At 33.7% G+C, this 17,324-nt stretch overlaps 2 protein-coding genes across 4 annotated transcripts in view; one reads left to right on the top strand and one right to left on the bottom strand.

Annotated features, from left to right (window-relative positions):
- Positions 1–17,324, bottom strand: part of LOC116342303 (FMRFamide receptor) — a 209,926-nt gene that overhangs the window by 39,981 nt on the left and 152,621 nt on the right. The window lies entirely within an intron of this gene.
- The window catches only part of LOC116342304 (uncoordinated protein 58-like), a 149,453-nt gene continuing 136,848 nt past the window's right edge, over positions 4,720–17,324 (top strand). The window contains exon 1 of the mRNA XM_031769842.1: positions 4,720–6,032. The gene's annotated coding sequence lies outside the window, so the exon portion shown is untranslated. The remainder of the gene's footprint in view (positions 6,033–17,324) is intronic.

Raw genomic sequence — 17,324 nt, 5'->3', positions numbered from 1 at the left:
TCTCGAAGCACCAGATACCATGTAACTTAATTAAAAAGTTTTCATCTTTTTCGTGTTGTTTTTCGTTTTTGGTCCAGATTGCATGGAATAAGAGAGAGCCGGCTTTGAGATTCCCAGATCTTGTGACACAATGGCCATTGCATTTCGTTCGATTTTAGTTTGTTGTTGTTGAAGTTGCATTCGCAGTTAGTTTGAGAGATGCATAGCGGCGATTGTTTTATGGTGTTTTTTCCCTTTTCGAACAACAATTGAAAAGTGTGAAAAGTACGAGTGAAAACGAAAAAGAAAAAGAGAACTAACATCCACGCTACTTGTAAACCGAAGCAAAATAAAAATGTGAATTGCGAGAAATTGCGTTATCTATTATGAGATGACCAAGAAAATTTCTTATTTCGTTCATTTTAGTGGGGATATCCTTGCGCTGCTCAATGATTCCTTTATGTGATTTGAACCGAAAACATTTTTCGTTCTGTTTTTAACACAAAAAACTTTTTCTTAAATATCATTAATGTCAATGCAATGGTTTTCTTCATTCTGCTCATCACTTTTCCTTTCGCACCACAAACGAATGGAAATGTTTTACAAACAACAACTAATAATTGGGTTATTGTATTTTTGTGTGTGTATGTATTATGTGTAATGTGTATTGTATGTGCTGTACGTGTGTTTATGTGTTGAGCATATTTTTCGTATTATATTCATTGAATTGGAGTGGTGATGGTGAGTACGCTGTACAGTGTACACTGACTCGAAATTAGCTCGAAATTAAATTAAAACGACATATTAAAACTGCAACAGCAGCGACTAATGAACGATGGTCTAAAGCGGATGGGTGTCTCTAGCAGCTGGAAACTCGTTCGGAAAATTCACTAATTATTAATTAGAGAGTGATTTAATTTTTGATTATGCGTAAAACCATGACACAAACATGGCATGACACAAAGTTACCGAACCACAGCAGCATGAATCTGATGCATGTGGATGTTGTGACAGAAACGAAATGAATCAGACACACAGAGAGAAAGTGGAAAAGAGATTGAGAATGAAACAAAAAAAAAACAGTGGGTGTATGAGTGTGTGTAGTGTGTTGCAGCGCATATGGCATTTGTGTGTTTACTGATGACTTGATATGCATCAGCTTGTCATGTATGTGTTCATTTCAATTTCTTATTCACTTTTTTTTTATCGCCAAAGCCATCAAAGAATATGGTTAACTTTTGTTCACTAACAAGATTAAAGTTTTTAGCTCTCTTATTGTTATAGCGTTGACACTTGTCGTCTTTTACGACACGAGAGCATATTTCACACAATTTCCAACTAACTTTTTGTGATCGTTGCTCTGTAAAGTTATCATATATTTTTTCTTCTTCTCCTGTCGTTGTTGTTCAAATGCCAAAAAAAGGCGACGAAAAGCGAACAATTCAAAAGAAATATAACGCGATCCAAAATCAATGTTCAAAAGTCACTGACGTTCTGTCATTACAGCATTGTCAATATAGTGTTGCCTCTCTCTCTCCTTCTCCCTTTCTAGTGTTAGAAATCTGGAAGGTTCATTTGGCATTCAGGTCAGGTGAAATCAGACAAAAAATTGATTGATTTTTTATGTGGGGGCAGAAGACAAGAACCCATTACGCTGGTATGTTCCAGCAAATTGTCGAAATAAAGAGGGAATATCATGAAATCAATCAATCACGCATCAGATTCATCCAAAAATAAAGTCTACGCATTTTATTTTGATACAACTAAATTGATTCAGTCATCAAATGATAACACTCGCACGCACACGTACAAGCGAAAATGATACACTCAATTTCTAATTGAATCTCATCTTCTTTGTCAACACACTGTAGAATATTGTGTTTTCCTGGGGGAGAATTCATCTCATGAGAGTTCGTTCTATCATGATGTCATGTCCAGAGTCTCTGAAGTAATCAAAATTACTCTATAATCATTTTTAAAAGTGCTATTCACACAAATGAATGAAACGTTCAAAGAGTTTATTAATTTATGGTTTTATAATTTCTTTTTGCGTTTTCCACATCCAAGAGGAATTGAAGGAGAAAATCCATTTAAAAAACAGCAACAACATAACTGAACAATAATGATAATATCAGTACAAATAGACATTCCCATCGTTGAATTAAACAGACCACAGGTGTTTGCAGGCACAGTATTTTGAAACATCAATTAATGATGAAACAATATTTCATTAAAGGTGCACGACATTCTAAAATTTAAATGGGCATAATCATTAGCATATTTATTTCTAGCAACAATGAGAATTTAACATTTGCCAAACAGATATTTTGATAATCAACTACACCAAAAACATTCATTATGAAATAGAATGCCAGCCGAAAAATTCGAATAGGATAATTAAAAAGTTTTAATCATTTTCTTCCTTTTCTTTGGACAAGTTCATTTGAATAAATTAAATGAGTTTACGCACACGATTTATAAAAGGCGAAAGCGAAATGGATTTACTTCGACAAAAGCGAAACAACATTCTATTTAATTTCAATTTGTTCCTACTTTCGGCCACAAACAGCCAATTCAACGAATCGAAATTAGGTTTCCTTAAATTAATTCGAATACAAATTTTTAACAAACAACACAACAGCCACATCTTTTTATACAGATATTTATTTTCATTGAGTTTTTGTCGGTTGCACTTTACGCAACGTATTGATGATTTTGTGCTCTCTCCTTTTTCTCCGAATTTTCATGCGAAACGATTGAAGAAAATCCGGCAGAACAAAAGCATGGCGTGAAAGTGGACAAAGTTTCGATAATAAAATTAGAATGATGGCGAAATACTTCGATGAATATTGAAATGTACGTGCATATTGGCTCATTGGCTGGCATGAACTTGGTTTTAATTGCATGATGTTGTTGGTAAAAGCGCATCAATCCATTCTTTTTATCAAATCAAACTGAAGACAAAACCTTACAAATGCTCTGTTCCATTGGATATATTGTTTGCGCAGTATAACGAATGCACACACATTCCAGTGACCTTCTTTGAAAGAACACACAGGGTGCTCGCAAAGCGCATGGAAATTTAATTTCCCCTTTCACGTATTCTTCTACCGTTTTCATTTTTTGCACTTTGGATTTGGTGAGACGCAATTTTTCGAATTCAGTGTTTCGCAATATTTATGTTTTCAATGAAGTCAATAGGTAAACTACACTGACTCTTATATATCCATGAAATGCTTGGATTGATTTCAATGAAAACTTTCACTTTAAAAGTCAATCCTTCTGGGCATTTTGTCACTCATACTGTTGTTAATGCGTTCTCTGCCACTGTTGTTGTTGTTGTTCATTGAAAATGACCTACGGCAATGATACAAGCGATTGAGAATTTATTTTTAGTGCCGGTCATTAAGCTCATTGTGGATTCGACACTAGTACGCTCTACTCCGTACAAAAGTCCAATATCAATTCACTGGAAAAATATTTGAAAAAGAGCCGCTGAAAGACATCAATGCAAACACACCCAAAAACCATTTTTCAAAAGCAAAATTGTATGGAAAATGTGCTGCTGGATTTTCCACTTTTGGATCGTGTGCCGATTGCCGAAGCAATTGAGAATGTTTGAACGTTTGTGTTCGGTATGAAATCGGTACCGCATTATTCGCAATGTCGGCTTTTCTTCATTGGATTGATGTTGTGTTGTGCCACTGAATTCCAGTGCGTGCTCTCCACAATTTTTGTCACAACATCAGACCAATCGTGTATGCTTGCGATGCGCATCATCGTCAGTTGTGTGTTAACCATTGTGTCGGCAATACCAAAAAATTCGTAACAGAGAGCTTGTTATATTTATTCGTGTATCGCGTCAATTTTTAAGACGACGTGCCGCGATAACTGGAATTTGGTGTCATCTTCTATGTCTTTCTCATTAGAAAGACGTATTATCTATGATCGAAACAACGGAATTGTATTGACTGGCCTATGGCTATGATAATGAGTTAGCTAAACATTTGAAAAAAGAAAAAAAGGGAAAGAACATCACCAACGGCACATAAATTATGCTTAATTATCACTTTGATTTATCAATTGTCATTTGAACGACGCATTTTTATTCGAATTCTGTCTGAAAATTAAGAACACCGAACCGTTTTTATCAATGTCTCTCTGTCTAAATAGGAAGTGAAAGTATTTGATACAGCAAAATTGTTGGCTTGTTTATTTCATTGTGGAACTTGTGTTGTCAGTTATGCTGAATTTATTGGTGTAATTTCAATTCGAACCGATCTGCACTGAAATCTTCCAAACGAAATAAAATCGACAATAGTGTACTTATGTGTTACGAACAGAACAGAAGAAACCGGAAAATTAGCGAAAACATTTTCGTTTAACTTTTTAACTATATATTTCGTACAACTGATTGCTTGTCTACGAACGGTAAGCGGAACAATTGAACGCTCACTCAAGTGAACATACACAAGTCATCAATCTAATAATACAATGTATTTGATTTTTACGCCTCATTTGATTTTCAGTGAGTGATTTTTTCTAACGAGTTGTGAACCATGGGGCGGAAATGAATGAGACGAAATTTTCTCTCTCATGGGCGCAGCCATATTGAAAATTTTGTATGCGCTTATATGTAAAATTGGTGGCGCCACTGGTATATTTGATGGAAAAAGAAGAACATGTTTGAGTCTCACTCGTTTATATGTAAATTACATAGGCATTTCCAGGCCATGTTGTGAACTATAAGAACATTATAAAGTGAAATGCGGAGAAATAGAAAATCGGTGTGTATTTCGTCAGTGAAAGCGATGTAAAGCTAAGAAAGAGTTGAAACTTTTGATAAAAAAAAATCGAAAGGTAGTTTTCCGGACCACATTTCATTCGATGCAAAAAAAATTGATTAAATTCCAAGTGACAATTTTTCAATAAAAAAAAAAACGACAAACTAACGTCATTGATTCATATATTGCGTGAGTTGATTTTCGCAAAAGTATTCATGTGCAAGGAAGTGCCATTTCATTTTCATATTATAAAAAACGGTAAAAGAATCCGAAAAATCCGAACAAAAAATTCATACATGTCCTCCGTTGCTATACCAAGTGAATGTGCGAGCGGAAGTGACACATGAATCAATACATTTTCATACGCATTGGTATAGAGTTTTGTCGAAAACATTTCACCCCTTACAAAAAGACAGAAACACACTAGTCAAACACGATTGACAGATTGCTCATGCAAAAAATTGAATATACGCCAATACTAAACAAAAAATTTATTCCAAGAAATTTCTGTCTTAATACCAATATGCCAAGTGAAAGAAAAAACGATTGAGAGTGTCAACGAACAAAAATCACAATTGATATTGAGTATACATTTTTGAAACCGATTCAAACTTGATGCGTTCAGCATATAAGTGGTACAAATAGCGTGCTTCCCAGTTCGTAGACTAAACACAGAGAATCGCATTGTTTTTGGATGAAATAGTTCTGGTTGGATTATTGTCACTTTACATAAATCGATAGAGCCAAAACTGAATGTTGTGTGTTTGTTACTGAATGTGGTGTGTATGCTCTTCCCGACTTGTGCATACATTTTTCACTTAATGCCACTCTTCAATTTCAAGATAGAAGTGATTTGTGACTATATAAACTGAGCTTCTTTCTTTTGTACAGACGACGGGAAAAATTTTACGTGGTGGAAAAAGTTTTATGAAGGGAAAAAGAACAATATTTTCTGATTTTCATAAAAATTATCTTAAAAATTCAAATTATCTTTGTTAAAAAAATTCTTCACACTAAATAAATAAATACTCGAACGAAAATAAGTGAAACATAATAAACATTCGAATCATTTTGAAAATGAATAAAAATGACTTGCTTGATGTGACTGAACAATAATAAGAAGAACAAAGAATAAACAGTTCAAAACCAGACAAACGTTAATGATGTTTCATTTTTCGCTGGGGAAAATTTAAAAACGGAAAAGGACGCGTGAAATGTTTTCTTTTTAAATCCGCATAAGAAAAAACAAGGGAACAGAAGCAAAAAAGGGTAAGTTTATCCAATGAAATCCTGATTTTATTCTGAACTCATTTAGAATGCACTAAGGCACTGTCGGGCACTGTACTTTCATTTCGATACACATTTCTCTTTTGTATTTATTTGTTTCTATGTGCCCAAAAAAAGTCTGGTCTCTGTATGCCTATGCGACGAGCTGATTGAAAAAGGCACATAAAGTGGACTTCATAAGAAAAATGCTCGATATCACCATGATATATTGCATTCAATGTTGTTGTTTTTCCTCCCGTTATCCGGCTATATTATGTTTTTACTGCTAACAGTAACGTCCCATATTCGATGTTCAATGAATTTTTTTTCGGTTAAAATTCTAAACGAGTTCAGGAGATGAACACTCATATCCACTGTTTTTTTGGTATCAAAGCAAAAAAACTCAATCGGTCGAGAAAAAACTCATCGTAAAAAAACATTGAAATAAATCCCGTCATTTGACTCTCGAATGAGTGGAGATGAATGAAAAACGAGATAGAAAGCCGGAAAATCTCAAATATCAAAAGCCGATGTGCTGAATACACACAAAAGGTTTAATTAAATTCCAGTTTTTATAATATTTGATCCAAGCAGAAAATTCACATTGTCTTCGAATTGACCGTTTTTTCATGAAAAATTCAGTGTGATGCACTTACCGACGACACAAAATAATTAGAAGTCAACTGAAATAGACTGTGTATTGATTTCTGATATTTTATGCTCCATCATTTGGTGACCACGCCATCATTTACAACGGTTAAACGGTGCACCAAAAAATAGTATCTCATAATGATTATGTCTATCCACTTTGACACTGAGCTTTTCTATATTAGACTTCATAATCTTCCTGATAATTTAGGATCCTGCTTGCTTAAGTTGGATTGGTCGACGCTTTTCGAGCTGAACAAATGAATTTTTGCGCCAGCTCATCTTTATCGAATTAAAACCTATCATCAAGTGATGAATTATCAGTGGAATTGTGTTGTGTGCTACTATTAAGTCATAAGATACAAATCTATTACCCAAACCAACATGTTACACAAACCAATTTATTTTCATTAGTTTCTAATTCATCATTTCGAATTTAAGTTTACCAAATCCAAATAACAATCCTTTGAATCATTACTAATTTTCTATTCAACAGATTCATTGAAAGTACGTGCATATTTTACATACGTGCCGCATCAGACATATTTAAAAAGTTAGAAATCATTTTAACTCAATTAAAATCTCATAAACAATGATTATAATTTAATTTGTATTTGAATTTTATGCGTATAAAGTTTCAATTTAATTTTACCAAAATGCAAATGATGGCGATGGTAATCAAAAATAACTTTGATAAAAGTTGGCATATACACAGTTTGGGTTCTTAATTGAATTTCCAATAAAAATGAGTTTCACAATTGAAATTTGATTCAACAGTTTTTCATCCCGTATTTTTTCAACAGTCATCATTGCCATGTAAATAGAAACAATTGAATCTGCAAAAAAATATAAAATGCAAATCAAGTACGTTTTCAAATAGAAATAAATTATATAAAATAGAAATAAATTGTACATATGTTCAGTAAATAATTTCAAGTCAAAACCCAATCGCACCCAATTAATTAAAAAATTATTCTGAATTTTCATTCAATTTGAGCATATCGAATTTTATTTCGATTTGTTTATACACTCACTCTTTCGATTGATTCTCTCCACTATGTGATGACACAGTAATGCGTTAAAATACCCAGTAAATTAACGGTATCCAGTTATCTTTTGATATTAATGATCTCAATTTGTATCGACTCGATAGAGACGACTTAAGTGTCGTAAATAATTTAAATGAATGAGATTTACAAAAAGGTAAAGCAAATTTTCTTAGACGGTTTAAATTATTATGCTCTATTTAATGTTAACGTTATCGATAACACTCAATCCACACATTTTTGCTTCTAATTAAACTTAGCAAAATCCTGAATATGTTCATTAATATTGAGAGTTTACTTGGGATTTATTATAACAAAGTAAATGAATCAACCGCTCCAAATGGGCTGTGTACTCATTAAATGACGTAAAATTCTCGGATTTGTTCACTTTCAAAGTGTATAAGTTTAACAGGAGCAGAGAAGCTAAGTTGTGTCATCGTATAATATACACAATATTTATCGACGACTAAAATATTTTAAATAAAAGTTAGTCTCAAATAAGAGTCATTTATAGATTATAATGAACGCATAATTACTTAGCCTACCCATATAATTCATTTGCGGAGTAATTTTGACGGTGGCGGGACTGTGCGGAGTTTGGCGGAGATGACATACAAACTCTGTGTGTACGAGGGTAACAGCACTTCTATGTGTATCATTCTTATGCAGATGATTAGTAACTTAGCTGTGTGTACGGCTACTAAGATGTTCGATTGGACAAAATAAATCTATGAACAGCAAAGAATGCTGTTGCACTGGCACACACAGCATTTGCATGCTATCTCCGCCGAACTCCGCACATTCCCGTCATCGACAAAATTACTCCGCAAATGAGTTATATGGGTAATAGCAACATTTTAATTTCACAAGTTAATTATATCGGAACAGTTGAACCAAACATCTTATAGTTCATTGGATATATTGTTTGTTACCTACTGACCGATTAAAAGTTATTTCTAAACAAAACTTTTGGCAATATTCATTGAGCCAACCTTAAATAGCATGCAAGTCGGTTTGGCCGAATCCAGATTCACGTTAATCGAATGTGTACTCTTGAGGATATTTTCATAGTTTGTAATACTTTTGAAAGAGATAGTTTTCTTTCGTTGTTGCTCTCGCACATTGATTTATTTCTTAAAACTGTTGGGAAAAAGTTGTAAAGTTTCGATATCCTTTTTTCTATTTAGAGAGATAGATTGTGTTGGAAGGTGAGATTGTATGTATCATTTGGAATGTTGCTTGCCATAGAAAAAAGATCCACACTTTTTTTTTATAAAAAAAAAGTTTATTTGTGTAAAGACATGCATTATTTGGAAGAGGTTTTTCACACACTAAATCAGACAAAAAGCTTATCTTTGCTTTTTTCTATCGGAACTGTATACGTTTGGTTTAAATACGTACAAGAGGCTTTGTATGATACAACTTCGAATCAATCTATTATCTTCAGAAATACAATGAATCGTTAACCATTTTCTGCTGTTTTTTGTGGAGCTGTGTATTTTTTGTGCAAAAAAATAACACAGGGTACATGCCTTGCGATACAGCATGATAATAAATTCTAACACCGATTCGTATTCTGCCGCAACTGTTTTACTAAACTAATCGCAGTGTTTATAGGCAATTTTGGGCGATCAAATCGCCTGATAGATTGTGGTGTGGGTATAAATAAATCTTCACACATACAACGAAACCAGATTGCTTTTGTCTTCACATCTGGGTACTTGAACGGAAGATATTTGGAGCGTAGATACGATAGGCAACGAAACTTAAAACACTTAAAATTTATGTTATTAACGCCAGACTATTTACTGCTAGATTATTTATTTTTCAAACATAAACTTCTGGGCTTCAAAGTTTTTCCAAGTAAAGGCGAAGAAATATGGAAATATAAATGATGAGCTATAACTTCATTACCAAATGACGCACAATCGACGCAGAAAAAAAGCCATCATCTCTATGGAGATATGAATTCCAAGTTTATTCCATAAACATTTTTTGTGATTTTATTCGATGTGCTTCAAGTTACAAAAGGATATGAATCGTTGCCGATAGCAATTCGATATGAATAGAAATCATCGCTAATATAGATTTCAACATTATACGCATTTTCATCTCTTTTTCTTGCCCTTTCATCATTATTGGGTCGCATTTGACAGAAAAATTCTAATTAAAACAACTCTCAAATTTAGATTAAAAACTGAAAGCAATCAAATGAGATTTTTGTCGTTTTATGTAAATAATTTTTACCTTAGAAAATGAAAAGCTTAATTAATGCCAATAGCTAATTTATTTCGAAAAAAACCTTTTTCTGATACTTCCAGTCATGATTTTGCACCTTTATAGAATCATATATTTTAGATTGCAATCGAATACCTAGAACAGATCAAATCTTTGATAATTTAAATTAAAAGACTACCTCTGTTGGATTTCATTACCATTCCCTTTCAATTACGTTGGTAATTGTTATCATTTTTTTTCAACGATTTTTACGATTCTTTTTCGTTTTGTACTTGAGAATTGTCATTGTTTTAAATGCTCGTGATTGCATGCTTGAATGAAAGAATGAATTAATTATTAAATGTTCATTAGGTGAACCATTTACGGTGAGCAAGCAAAATAAATTTTTCAGATTGGAGAAATAGCGTAAAAAATGCCACGCCATGCAAAATCGAGGATAGAATAAAACGGGAACGTGCAATTTGTGCGATGGATAAGGCTTCAAGTGTCGTTTACATTAGCCGGAAAAGAGTTTTTGAATTAATGCGATTTTTATTATTGATGAGAGAATGAGAGTGAAAGAGATGAAGGTGTTATTTCATTCAGCGATTGAACCATATAAATCATGAGCTGGATTCAATGCTGAAAAAGAAATGAAAAAAGCAGCAAATATTTATTGACTATGAAATTGAGAGCAAGCACGATAGCTCCAAGTGGAAAAAGAGTGGTTGCAATTAGCGACAAAAGTGGAGAAAAACGTCCGAAATGCCATGTTCTTGATAGCCCTAATACATATTCATATAGCCTCAAAATGTTTCTCATATGAGTTCACTTGGCCTCTACTTTATTTTACATATATTTTCAGTAGTTTTATGGCAGTTTTCCTTTTGACATGGATATTACCTCGAACCAAAGACTTTTCTATTCGCATTTGTTTTTAATGTAATATTTATTTTGACTAATGTAACGTGCATGTGTCAAATTTACATATTTTTTTTTATCGATTAAAAATTTGGAAAATAGCTTCATGTTAATTGTGAATTAGTATAGTTCTGCATTATTAATTCAACATTGAATTTTGTACGTTTAGGAGATTGATAAACGTTAAATTACTAATAATTTTTTGAACGACATGGAACACGCAATGGAAATAAATAAAATAAATTGTTATATTTATGGCCATTTCAAGATCAACACCACTGTCAAGACAGCAGCACATATTCAAATTCGATTTTTTGCAAGAGGAAATAGAACACGAGAAAACGATCGAGTCATTTTGTTTGTAAAGTACTTAAAGTGCAAAAGAAGATTTAAGCGATGCCATGTGCAAAATATATCAGCGCATTTAATGCGTGCACGACTTCTACATTCTGTTTATATTGAATAACTTGATTTCAACGTTGAGTGAGTAGAAACTTAACACAATTTACATAATAAATTAATAACACCTGCTTAAATGGATGCCGTGCCGTTATTTATTTAATTTGAATTAAATGTTGAACGATGACGACAGCAACTAACACCAGAGTAAAGACACGAGATGAGTGTATGAAGATGTTGATACATTGAGAAAAGTTGAAGATGGCGATGATTATGTTGACTACTGATGAGACTAAGACACGATTCTTTACCAAAAATTATGAATAATTTGTGCGAAAATGTCGTGAAAGCAGACAAACAGGCAGAAATGTTCCTTCTCTCTCACACCCAAATCATCCATTCGTTTCAGATTACATCCACTGTATGTGAGTTTGTCGTTTTGCACGCAAAAATTTGATGGAAGTATGTGTGCCGATAAATAATGGGCCACATAATTCAAATATGAAGAAGTATCGTCGGTAATGCGGATGATTTTTTTATGTATAGAAACATATAGCATTTTTTGCTATTGAACATTTTAAATGATCACTTTGTCGATATTTTACTATGAAAAAAAAGGGAATTAGTCCAAAAGTATTTAAATAAAGAAGGAAGTGTACCAAAAGGTTCAATGGCTGAGTGTATGTGTCATAAGCTTGCGCTTAAGGAGCTGTAGAAGAGATTTTTACAGACACTTCACTCTGTGCATAAATCAAAGTGATTTTCACTGAACAAGCACACAGTTCAAAGATGGAATGCATGGCATCAGTTTTAGTGTCTTAATCTTTGTTCATGGAATTTTAGCGCAATGATAGTCTTTGGCATGCGAACAGTATGTGCTACTGTATTTTGGAGTTGTTTGTTATGGGAAAATGTTGAGTGGTGCATTGAGAGTTTGCCAAAACACTTGATAGGCTTCATTGAAATGTTGTAAGGTGCTCTCGTATCAAGGCAACACGGGCAAATGTAGTATATAAATACACACAAAAGTCTTAGTTTTTGAATGAAAAGTCATACAGAAGAGTGCGAACAAGTAAAATCGGAACATCAAGCAACTTGTTTTAAGATTATATTGTTTCGCAAAGACAAATAAATATAGAACATGAAGTTGCATCAGAGTGTATCAAGAAAATTGAGAAAACCTATGTTTCAAATGCATAACCGCATATTGTTATTCGGCTGTTTCATTCTCACATTTCTCATGCATCTCTAGAACTTATTCTGCCAGTGAAAACTACTACTTTTTCATTTCAAATGCTCCATATTTTGCACGCAACCTATGATGAATCTCAAGTGAGTATCACAAGAAAGACGGTGATGTATAACAATGGCGCACACACATACAAGCAGTGCCATTTCATTTACCGCCAGCTACGTTATACACCGCTTGCCGTTGTTTTAATCTTAAATTCCCAGGTAAAACATGAAATATACACACAGCATGTAATTTTATCGTGCATTCATTCCCCCACTTTTATTCATTGTCTTGCGTTCGTCCTGTGTATTTTGTGCACTAATGTTTGTGTTAGTGTTGTTGTTGATGCTACTTGTTCTATGTCACACTTTCTTCATATTCCATTGTGTGAAGTAAAGCATTCACTACTTGTAGTAAGAAGAAGACGACGACGACCATTATATTTGTACTTCAAAACTCCTGAAAATATTCACTTGAATCATTTCCTGTGCTCATTTCTTATCTTGTTATCTAGTCTTTGCTTCACAGACGTTTGTTGAAAACACGAATTCCATTTGATGTGCTCTCGTCTTCACAGCGCTCTATGTCATTTTATGAACAGCTACATAAATCGGCCGCTTCACCATTTTCTGCGAAGCTTATGTATGTTTACGTTACAATTGAAAGCCATCGAATTTATTTTCATTTACCGTGCGTGTATAAGAGAGGAAGAAAGAGAGTGAAAACGGACGAGATCACGAGTGAATGTATAATTGTATATCCCCGTGCGCAGCAAGCGGCTTAACTATTTTTAGTGAGTGCGTGTGCCCATGCCTATGGTTCTGCTATTCATGTTGAGTCTCTCTCATGAGAACGAAAAATAACTATCTGGAATATGTACATTGTACAGACTTGCCATTCAGATGCTGTGATAATTTTTAAATAGAAACATTTGGTAGTATTTTGACCTATTTCCGTGCTCTGTTTGGTGTCGAAAACTCTTAAGCTCTCTCCCAGAGAGAGAGAGAGAGAAAGAGAGAGAGAGAGAGAGAGAGAGAGAGAGAGAGAGAAAGAGAGAGAGAGCGAACAAGAGCTCTTTGAGTGGAAACATTTCTTCCGGGCCCTGAGTGTCCAAGCATCAATCATTCAATGTTAAATGTCAACATCCTGATACAATCAGACGCACACCCACACAATATATTAATCGTAAAGTTCCGATGAAATGTGATCACACTATGCATACCAGATACAATTGAACGAAATATTTAGGAAGGAAAAGTACAACTACACACACACACATGCACGTACACATGCAAAAATAAAACTCAAGGAATCGATAAATAATCGGAAAAGTTTTTGCTGTCATTCGAATGCAAAGTTCAACATAGTCGGAACACATGTTATATTTAATATACAAGAGGGAACGAGTAGGAGTGTTATATTGAACAAACACAACACAAAACCAGGCAAAAGATGAACATTTTATTCTCGTCTAAAAATGCGTACAAACCAAATAGCATAACGGAGCATGAGTCTATTTCCCATGAGTCAAAAGTGGCAAATAGGCGCACACACGCACATATACAAACAAAACACCGCAATGAACAAACCAAAATTCATCTTCAACTTATACTAAAGGAGCATCTTCAGTTTTGTATGCGTTGTATGTCTTTAAATGGCACTCATTATTCTTTGGAAATTCAGATGAGAATACTGTTTGATTCAAGAATAAATGACGCACTTTTAGTTTATTATATTATTCTCATTAAGACCATTTAATGGAACACACAAAATAAATAAATGAAACGAAACGAAGGCAAGACCAACATTCTGTTGATTGAGTTGAGCGTGAATGTCAAACTTTTGTTTGGATTTTGCTCTTCGTTCAGATGAAATGACTGAGTTTATGGCATTGTTTTCGGTCGGAAATTGTGGTAACCATTGTTTAGAAAGACATTTATCCGGATCGACAACGAATCATCACGTATTTTGTTTTTGATTGAAATCTACTTGGTCTGATGCGCTTTTGGCCGATCAATTAATATCCGACAACGTCCAAATGGACTGAAATAATACATTTTCAGTAAATGTTTTAACCAGAATAAAATCATGCGAATTTCGATATCAATTTTGAAAATTGTTTTAAAAAAAGTTGAAGTGATGACTAATTAATCAAAATCCTTTCATTTTGTTTTTTCCTTATAAGAGAAATACAGAATATTTATATATCCCTGAAATGTCATTGCTTGAAAACACAGAAGGAAACAGAAAAAATAAAATGGAAATAATGAAGGCAATCAAAGCCAATCTAGAAGTTGGCAATGCGAAAGGGCATTGAAATGAAAAGAGTATAAAAAGTGACAAAAAAAAATCATTTGAAATGGATGAAATTTTAATCTTTATGATGAGACGCAGTCATTAATATGGCAAATATTTGCAAAAGAAATCAAAATTGTTCATCATTTGTGACGACGAGAAAAGCATTAATCTTTTGAAACTTGACTGTTCCGGCGTATACCATTTTTCCAACACACAATTTTCCAACATACACAGACATTGACGTATTTATTTGCTGGTGGCACATTATCATTCAATTTTACGCTTAATAAAAATGTAAATTAATCAAATTCATGCTGTAGCATTTTGTCAGCCACGTCTTAAAATCAATACAAAAAAAAAACGTTGTGCCAAAGGTGACAAGCGTCTAGGCGAACATAAAATTTTGTAGATTTTATAGCATGCTGCAATTTTTTATGATCTATTCGAAAAGTATATGTTGTCAATGCTGCATAAGAAACAAATAAGATTCGGTAAGAATTGTGGCGCTTTTGGCACGTTTCATTGACAATATTCAACCGATCAAACACACAAAATAAACAGGTTTTTGTAAATGCAAATCCTTTCGAAGATTAATGGAAAACGAACTTATTATATTACATTTTCAGTGAAGCTAATCGCCGTCAGTTCTTAAATCCATCGGGAAAAAAATGAAAACAATTTTTGGGTAAAAAATAAATTGCAAACGAATTTTATTAAAATATATTTCCCCGCAACGTGAAAAGGTAAACAGGAGAACGGTGCGAAAATAAATTGAATCGGCTGATGTTTGGACAGCTGAAAATGAGGGTGTTACGTGGCTACGTGGGCAATTCTAAACTTTATATTATAGAGTGGTGAAAAATGACGTTGACTGCACGAACGTTATCATAATTATACGGGAATCTCGTGAGTTTGCTCATTTGAATACCACTGAATCGATTACCCAAACGAAATCTGGGAAAGTATCGAAGCCAACAGTCCAAATTGGCCAGTGTATTTTCTAACTGACAATGGTGAAAAATTGTTTGGCAAACATGCAAAGTGGAAAAGTTGTTTTGATGCGCTCGCGCGCATATTGTAAACAGTAAAATTCAATATTTTTGGGAAAAGCGGAATTTTCCATCAAACCCATAAGAAAAGTTGGGCTGCAAAAAGTCGAAGATATCTCAAATAGAATCAACGTACGTGCAAGTCGACGGAACTCGAACCATCATGAAATAAGTTAACCACGACAATATCAATTTGAGTTATTATCAAAGAGTATATAAAGTCTTAACGCATAACGATGAAATTCAACATCGGAATTTGGTCTGTACCACTCTGAAAAGAGAGGCAACCCGTATGTATTTGTTGATTTCCATTCAAGCGTTCATTACGTCTATTGTATGGTTGAAATAAATAACCAAACGGAATAATCGCTTGCGTACGCTTCGATGACTGCAAATGGTTTGAATCACTGAAAAATTATATTTGATGGTTGTTAGAGATTTAATATTATATTCCATAGCATTTTAGTATTCAGACAAAAAAAAAACGATGACAACGATGAACAATATCATAACAACTGATATAATGGTCGAGGGCATTTTAGTTCCGTTTGTCCTAATGCCAGCAATAGGAAAAGCCATTCGTTTTGTAGATATTTATGAGCATCGTATTCCATTTATTATGATAAACTGTGACCGATAAATTCAACCATTTCCATTTTTGACAATTGTCTTCTACTCTTGATTTGTTCGAAAAATTTAACGCACGAATATGTTTAACACTCACAACATTTATCTATACATCCAAATATCGCTTACAGACATATCACATTTTCACATTTTCGCCCTCTTTGTATTCACCACTTTTCGTGAAGTTTTGAAAACAGCTGAAGATTAAGATTACTTTCTAAGCTCACAAAATGGATTGGTGAAAGAAAACAAAACTGTTTTGTGAACACGGATTAACGGCAAACGAAGCCATCCTTCACATAATCTGGCCGCTTTGGGTGACTTTCAATGTTGTTTGTCAATGAATTTATATCATTGAGCTTTCGGCAACAAAGATTTTCTGAGCAATGACGCCGTCTATCTCTCTCTCTCCGCCTCTCTATCTGTTGGACACTCAAAATGTGTATGGTTCTTTCTTCTTTTGCACCAGGAGATGATATGTATCTTCTTGAAAATTGTTCTTAACGAAATTTCTTAAATGCACAACTTTTACCTAATAAGAATGGTGCATGGAATAGAATTCTACCGATTTTAGATAAGAAAATGGGAAAAAATGTAACAACTCACCGAAGGTCGAGAAAATTGAAAATAAAAGACAAAGAAAACAGCTACGTACAACCAAATTAGCGAACCACATAAGAGAGATGAATTTAATTTTAATTACAACGGAAAAGCGTTCTTTATGCTTGGCCACGATCCAAGATATCTTCTCTTTGAGAGGCCGGTTGTTGTGGAAAATCCTCGTGATGTTATTAATACACATTTTTTTATATATAGATTTACCAAAATTAGGCAACAATCAATTTTAGCCAAAGAG

Source organism: Contarinia nasturtii, unplaced genomic scaffold (assembly GCF_009176525.2).
Source record: "Contarinia nasturtii isolate CC-2019 unplaced genomic scaffold, AAFC_CNas_1.1 Cnas_scaffold_864, whole genome shotgun sequence".
Lineage (NCBI taxonomy): Eukaryota > Metazoa > Arthropoda > Insecta > Diptera > Cecidomyiidae > Contarinia > Contarinia nasturtii.
This window is presented reverse-complemented; position numbering and strand designations above follow the sequence as displayed.